This window comes from Oncorhynchus masou, chromosome 5, assembly GCF_036934945.1.
Source record: "Oncorhynchus masou masou isolate Uvic2021 chromosome 5, UVic_Omas_1.1, whole genome shotgun sequence".
Lineage (NCBI taxonomy): Eukaryota > Metazoa > Chordata > Actinopteri > Salmoniformes > Salmonidae > Oncorhynchus > Oncorhynchus masou.
Genome location: NC_088216.1, coordinates 10,656,698 through 10,663,121, shown reverse-complemented (window position 1 = coordinate 10,663,121; position 6,424 = coordinate 10,656,698). Strand labels below are relative to the sequence as shown.

Here is a 6,424-nt window from a genome sequence, read left to right as displayed (position 1 = left end):
TTTGAAATGAATCAATACAGATCGTTTCCGGGGATTGGTATGGCAAATACCTTACGATTTGCCTGGTCTGAAAAGGAGATGGAGCCGTGGAGTAGAGAGACATTTGGAAGGACCATTTTGATGGGATGCCTCAGGATAGAGGTGAAGGAAGTGCTCTGCCTTCAAGGGAACCCGATTGAGAAGGCTTTCGATGTGACGTTTCAAAAAGAAGAAAAACATGACGAAGTGATGAAGATGGCAAAGGAAGCGGAGAAAACGGGACCCCTGTGCCATTATGCGGTGACCAGCCTGGCGAAGAACAACTTCAGGGTGGTCACCGTAACCATGTACAATCCGCATGTGAAGGATGAAGAGGTGAGGGCCTTTCTGGGGAGATATATGGACAATGTCTCCTCAGCGAGGTACCTCAGGGACTCCCTGGGTTTCTGGAACGGAAAGAGAGGTTTCCAGGCGTTACTCAGGGAGTCCCCGAAGAGTGTGGATGGCTACCTCCATCCTCCGGCGATGTTCTCCCTGGGGGCTGACAGGGGAACACTCTACTATGCACGTCAGCCCCCGTTCTGCAGGCGTTGTATGGCCTACGGTCATACCCTGGCCTCGTGCAGTAACAAGAAATGTCGGTTTTGTGGGTCGGAAGAGCACGAGGCCAGGGAGTGTGACGAGCCCAAGGCTTGCCACGGGTGTGGCTCCAGAGAACACCTGTGGCGTGATTGCCCGGCTCGTCACAGGTCATACGCGTCTGCAGCTGGGGGGGGAGCGGGGGATGGGGGGAGAAAAGAAAGGACGCGTGCGGATTGTACGGATGGCACAGGGGAAAGGACGGAGAAGGACGAAGAAGGGAAGAAGGAAGAGGCGAAAAGAAAGAGGAGAGAAGATGGTAAGAAGGAAAAAGAAGGAGAGATTAAAAAGAAGGTGGAAGAACGTGGAGGAGAAGGGGACAGTGGTACGAGAAGGAGTGGAAGAGGGGACAGTGACGGAGGGAGGAGTGGAGGGGGGGAGGATGGGGGGAAGGAGTGGGGGAACAGCCTGCCAGGCTTCCTCGAGGTCGAATGAGGGATTTGGTGGAGGGGTTAGCGGGGATGGGACGTTGTGTCTCCCCGCTACCTCCTTCACCAAAGAAGAAAGGGATGAAGAGGGGGAGCTTGGCAGGAAGTGAGAGGGAGGGGGTGTGGAGGGGGAGGGGGGCTAAGAGAGTGGCGGGGGGGGGGGGAGGGTAATTTGTCCTCCCGGTTTGCCTCAGCCCCTTGCATTTTAGTGGATGACTCCAGTGAGGGGTCGGTTGGCTGTTTGCTAGAGGGATCCCAACTCCTGTTTGAGGAGATGGGGTCCCCTACATGCAGCCCCGAGGCAAACAGGGAGGGGGGGATGGTGGGTGGGGAGGGAGGACCCAACACACTCCCTGGGTCATGGGTTGGGATGGAGGACGGGGGGGCGTCAGGAGAGGAGAGGACGTCCCCGCCGGTGGAGATGGACCAGGGGAGCATCGGGTGAGTCTCCTGTTTTTTCTTTGGTTTTTGAGGGTTTTATTTGTTGTTAATATTTAAATGAATAGTTCTGTTTCTTTTTTTAGTCTAAATGTTAGGGGTTTAAGGAATAATGTTAAAAGGAGGGTGGTTTTTTGTTATTTAGAGGGTGTGGGGTTTGATTTCTGTTTTTTACAGGAGGTTCACCTGAGGGATGGTGGGGATTCCGCCTCGCAACATTCCGCCTCGCTCCACAGGTAGTATCACATTTTCATTTCACTTCATTACAGTACAACGGTTTGATTTGTTTGATCGTAGCTAGCTAGCTACTTAGCCGTCTTTGTATCTAAGACAATTGTGTAGTCTGGAGCGATTTTCTAGGTTAGCTAGCCAGCTTTTGTCGTTCTTTTAACGTAACGTTACGTAATCAACACTGCTAGCTAGCCAGCTAGCCCCCGAATAGCAGCACTGTAGAAACCATTACACTCGACGGAACGACTTGATTAGTGTAGTGTCAACAACGTAGCCACTGCCAGCTAGCCTACTCCAGCAGTACTGTATCATTTCAATCATTTTAGTCAATAAGATTCTTGCTACGTAAGCTTAACGTTCTGAACATTCGATAAGTGTAGTCCACTTGTCATTCCAATCTCCTTTGCATTAGCGTAGCCTCTTCTGTAGCCTGTCAACTATGTGTCTATCTATCCCTGTTCTCTCCTCTCTGCACAGACCATACAAACGCTCCACACCGCGTGGCCGCGGCCACCCTAATCTGGTGGTCCCAGCGCGCACGACCCACGTGGAGTTCCAGGTCTCCGGTAGCCTCTGGAACTGCCGATCTGCGGCCAACAAGGCAGAGTTCATCTCAGCCTATGCCTCCCTCCAGTCCCTCGACTTCTTGGCACTGACGGAAACATGGATCACCACAGACAACACTGCTACTCCTACTGCTCTCTCTTCGTCCGCCCACGTGTTCTCGCACACCCCGAGAGCTTCTGGTCAGCGGGGTGGTGGCACCGGATCCTCATCTCTCCCAAGTGGTCATTCTCTCTTTCTCCCCTTACCCATCTGTCTATCGCCTCCTTTGAATTCCATGCTGTCACAGTTACCAGCCCTTTCAAGCTTAACATCCTTATCATTTATCGCCCTCCAGGTTCCCTCGGAGAGTTCATCAATGAGCTTGATGCCTTGATAAGCTCCTTTCCTGAGGACGGCTCACCTCTCACAGTCCTGGGCGACTTTAACCTCCCCACGTCTACCTTTGACTCATTCCTCTCTGCCTCCTTCTTTCCACTCCTCTCCTCTTTTGACCTCACCCTCTCACCTTCCCCCCTACTCACAAGGCAGGCAATACGCTCAACCTCATCTTTACTAGATGCTGTTCTTCCACTAACCTCATTGCAACTCCCCTCCAAGTCTCCGACCACTACCTTGTATCCTTTTCCCTCTCGCTTTCATCCAACACTTCCCACACTGCCCCTACTCGGATGGTATCGCGCCGTCCCAACCTTCGCTCTCTCTCCCCGCTACTCTCTCCTCTTCCATCCTATCATCTCTTCCCTCTGCTCATACCTTCTCCAACCTATCTCCTGATTCTGCCTCCTCAACCCTCCTCTCTTCCCTTTCTGCATCCTTTGACTCTCTATGTCCCCTATCCTCCAGGCCGGCTCGGTCCTCCCCTCCCGCTCCGTGGCTCGACGACTCACTGCGAGCTCACAGAACAGTGCTCCGGGCAGCCGAGCGGAAATGGAGGAAAACTCGCCTCCCTGCGGACCTGGCATCCTTTCACTCCCTCCTCTCTACATTTTCCTCCTCTGTCTCTGCTGCTAAAGCCACTTTCTTCCACTCTAAATTCCAAGCATCTGCCTCTAACCCTAGGAAGCTCTTTGCCACCTTCTCCTCCCTCCTGAATCCTCCACCCCTCCCCCCCTCCTCCCTCTCTGCAGATGACTTCGTCAACCATTTTGAAAAGAAGGTCGACGACATCCGATCCTCGTTTGCTAAGTCAAACGACACCGCTGGTTCTGCTCACACTGCCCTACCCTGTGCTCTGACCTCTTTCTCCCCTCTCTCTCCAGATGAAATCTCGCTTCTTGTGACGGCCGGCCGCCCAACAACCTGCCCGCTTGACCCTATCCCCTCCTCTCTTCTCCAGACCATTTCCGGAGACCTTCTCCCTTACCTCACCTCGCTCATCAACTCATCCCTGACCGCTGGCTACGTCCCTTCCGTCTTCAAGAGAGCGAGAGTTGCACCCCTTCTGAAAAAACCTACACTCGATCCCTCCGATGTCAACAACTACAGACCAGTATCCCTTCTTTCTTTTCTCTCCAACTCTTGAACGTGCCGTCCTTGGCCAGCTCTCCCGCTATCTCTCTCAGAATGACCTTCTTGATCCAAATCAGTCAGGTTTCAAGACTAGTCATTCAACTGAGACTGCTCTTCTCTGTATCACGGAGGCGCTCCGCACTGCTAAAGCTAACTCTCTCTCCTCTGCTCTCATCCTTCTAGACCTATCGGCTGCCTTCGACACTGTGAACCATCAGATCCTCCTCTCCACCCTCTCCGAGTTGGGCATCTCCGGCGCGGCCCACGCTTGGATTGCGTCCTACCTGACAGGTCGCTCCTACCAGGTGGCGTGGCGAGAATCTGTCTCCTCGCCACGCGCTCTCACCACTGGTGTCCCCCAGGGCTCTGTTCTAGGCCCTCTCCTATTCTCGCTATACACCAAGTCACTTGGCTCTGTCATAACCTCACATGGTCTCTCCTATCATTGCTATGCAGACGACACACAATTAATCTTCTCCTTTCCCCTTCTGATGACCAGGTGGCGAATCGCATCTCTGCATGTCTGGCAGACATATCAGTGTGGATGACGGATCACCACCTCAAGCTGAACCTCGGCAAGACGGAGCTGCTCTTCCTCCCGGGGAAGGACTGCCCGTTCCATGATCTCGCCATCACGGTTGACAACTCCATTGTGTCCTCCTCCCAGAGCGCTAAGAACCTTGGCGTGATCCTGGACAACACCCTGTCGTTCTCAACCAACATCATGGCGGTGGCCCGTTCCTGTAGGTTCATGCTCTACAACATCCGCAGAGTACGACCCTGCCTCACACAGGAAGCGGCGCAGGTCCTAATCCAGGCACTTGTCATCTCCCGTCTGGATTACTGCAACTCGCTGTTGGCTGGGCTCCCTGCCTGTGCCATCAAACCCCTACAACTCATCCAGAACGCCGCAGCCCGTCTGGTGTTCAACCTTCCCAAGTTCTCTCACGTCATCCCGCTCCTCCGCTCTCTCCACTGGCTTCCAGTTGAAGCTCGCATCCGCTACAAGACCATGGTGCTTGCCTACGGAGCTGTGAGGGGAACGGCACCGCAGTACCTCCAGGCTCTGATCAGGCCCTACACCCAAACAAGGGCACTGCGTTCATCCACCTCTGGCCTGCTCGCCTCCCTACCACTGAGGAAGTACAGTTCCCGCTCAGCCCAGTCAAAACTGTTCGCTGCTCTGGCCCCCCAATGGTGGAACAAACTCCCTCACGACGCCAGGACAGCGGAGTCAATCACCACCTTCCGGAGACACCTGAAACCCCACCTCTTCAAGGAATACCTAGGATAGGATAAGTAATCCTTCTCACCCCCCCTTAATGATTTAGATGCACTATTGTAAAGTGGCTGTTCCACTGGATGTCAGTAGGTGAATTCACCAATTTGTAAGTCGCTCTGGATAAGAGCGTCTGCTAAATGACTTAAATGTAATGTAAATGTAGAAGAGTCTCTCCAAATCAGAACACCTCAATAAACACCTGCAGAGACCCACAGAGAAGAGAACTCACTGCTGCTCTGACTGTGGGAAGAGTTTCACCTCCTCAGCAGGCATTAAAATTCATCAGAGAACACACACAGGAGAGAAATCTTATAGCTGTGGTCAATGTGGGAAGAGTTTTACAAGATCTGACCATCTGACTCTACACCAGAGAACACACACAGGAGAGAAACTTTATAGCTGTGGTCAATGTGGGAAGAGTTTTACAAGATCTGACCATCTGACTCTACACCAGAGAATACACACAGGAGAGAAACCCTATAGCTGTGATCAATGTGGGAAGAGATTTCGTAGATCTGGAGAACAGACAGTGCACCAGAGAATACACACAGGAGAGAAATCTTATAGTCTGTGATAGTTGTCTTTGCGATCTGACAGTCAATGTGGTTTTAATAAATCAAGATTTGCTGCATCTGCACTCTGACTCAACACCAGGAACTACACACCTCCTCAGCAGGCATTAAAATTCATCAGAGAATACACACAGGAGAGAAACCCTATAGCTGTGATCAATGTGGGAAGAGATTTGCTACATCTGGCCATCTGGTATCACACCAGAGAACACACACAGGAGAGAAATCTTACAGCTGTGGTCAATGTGGGAAGAGTTTTACAACACCTAGCTCTCTGACTCTACACCTAAGAACACACACAGGAGAGAAACCTTATAGCTGTGATCAATGTGGGAAGAGTTTTTGTCAATCTGGCCATCTGGTATCACACCAGAGAACACACATAGGAGAGAAATCTTATAGTTGTGATCAGCGTGTCAATATATACTCTGATAAAATATATCTGATCAAACATCAGACAATACATACATGGAGTTTTTTTCGTGATATCAATGAATTAATGTCACAATGTAGAATGTTTTAACATTGTAGTCGGAATATTTGAATAAATTTCACAATGTAGAAGCCTAACTGTTTGCCCCATTGATTTCAGCGTGATATGGAAAAATTGGGAAAAATCCAGGCTCTGAATTGAAAGAGTACTATTTATGTGATTTAACAAAAAGTGACTAACACAAATAGAGTTGTGTTACACTTACCATGTTACGTTGGTGACCCACTTGAATCAAAATGCAACACTTCAAATTGAAGCTAGCTGTTTTCTACACGTTGTCCTCTAA

At 51.0% G+C, this 6,424-nt stretch overlaps 1 pseudogene; it reads left to right on the top strand.

The window, feature by feature from the left end:
* The first annotated feature begins 1,677 nt into the window (after positions 1-1,677).
* LOC135525918 (gastrula zinc finger protein XlCGF17.1-like) lies at positions 1,678-6,168 on the top strand (annotated as a pseudogene).
* Positions 6,169-6,424: the final 256 nt, after the last annotated feature.